Genomic DNA, 1,680 nt, shown 5'->3' on the forward strand with positions numbered 1-1,680 from the left:
AAAAGAGAAAAGTATCATACAAATACAGAGAAACATTACACATGCAGAATTGAGCACTTTAACTTTATTGAATAGAATAAAACTCTAAGCAACATTTTGAACATTTTTGAAAGCCAAATTGTTTGTTTTTTTCCAAAAGCCAAATAACTTTAATGAATCACATATTTCCCCAGATGAACTGATTCCATGGTTTTCTTTACACGTTGGAAAAGTTTGAAAATCACTATGGTCAACTTTCTGCCAACTACTTTTTGCTTAAATACTTAGCAAGAGAGAGAGAGAGAAAGAGAGACGAGACATGAGTCACTTAAAATATATGTACAAATTGCTGTTTAAATTACCACATAATATAAATCCATTTTTATAAAGTATTTAAAAGACAAAATGAAAGAATAAAGCCATGAAATACCAGTGCAATGTATGTAGTAGAAAATAACAGTGTTTCTTGTGCTCAGGTCACCAAGATTAGAAAGTGAAAACACCATCTAACTTCCATAAGTCTTAACATTTGTGTTCAACATTAAGAAGACCCAGAGTAGATTTTCCATAACTGTTACCATCATCATTTTAAATATGAGCCAGATGTCCTGATACTTAATTCAGGCCAAAGGTAATTACATTAATTTGTAGCTAACTGTAATGCAGGGCATATAAAACTACATACTAGATTAGTTTTAATTTGAAATAATTCTATTACTGTAACCCATCAGTAGATTCTGGACATACTAGCATCTTTTGAAAAGTGCATGAGAAAATGACATCAACAATAAGAATTTAAATCTACTTAGGCCTGTGGTTATTTTTCAGGCAGCAAAGGACTTACTATAGATTTGTGAATATGCATACACTTTATTTTTTGGGGAAAAAAATCACATTATTCCTTTCTAGTCACCTTTATTTTCTACTGTCAGTGTGCTTTTTCTGTATCCCCTCCTTTTTTTTTAACAATGGCATTAGGAGAGTTGAAGTATAATGTATTAATGTATCAGCATTTTAGGCATTTATTACTCTCTTGTCAGTGTGGCATGCTACTATATAAGAGGACAAGGTCTTGGTGGTCCCTGTGCTGTAGATGTTTTTCACTTAGGATATTATTAAAATATGTGTTACTTTCAAACACTATACATTTATGACTTGTATTGAAACACAAATGGTTGATTTTTGCTGACTGCTGTAATAGGATGTGGCTATAATTGAGATCAACCCTCACATTACATTGCATAGAGCAAATTAGTAATGTTGTGACTTACAAAAGTACATTGTGATTTGTGTAAATCGGTGGATTCGGAAAATCCAGTTGACCATATATGCAACTGTCAATAGCCTTTGTTGTTGTTGTTGTTATGTGCCATCGAGTCGGCCCCGACTCATAGTGACCCTTCCGTGGGTGTCCGAGGCAGTATCACTACAGAAGTAGGATCGCCGAACCTTAGGTTTCCTTTTTTTTTTTTTCTTTTTAATAGAGAATCTTGTTTGTAGTCTGGTGAACAGAATGTACAGCTCTCTCTGATATTTATGCACTTTAACATGTTTAGTATTATCCCCATATACACAGTGTAATTCATACAGGATTTATGTAATCTCATTGTAGGAGATGTGAATTCCCTTTATTTCATTTTGCTTCCAGTGAAACTATGCCTTTCATAAAATCTAAACGCACTGCCTTCGAGTCGGATCCGA

Source organism: Orycteropus afer, unplaced genomic scaffold (assembly GCF_000298275.1).
Source record: "Orycteropus afer afer isolate SDZICR_OR568_19922 unplaced genomic scaffold, OryAfe1.0 scaffold00310, whole genome shotgun sequence".
Taxonomy (NCBI): Eukaryota; Metazoa; Chordata; class Mammalia; order Tubulidentata; family Orycteropodidae; genus Orycteropus; species Orycteropus afer.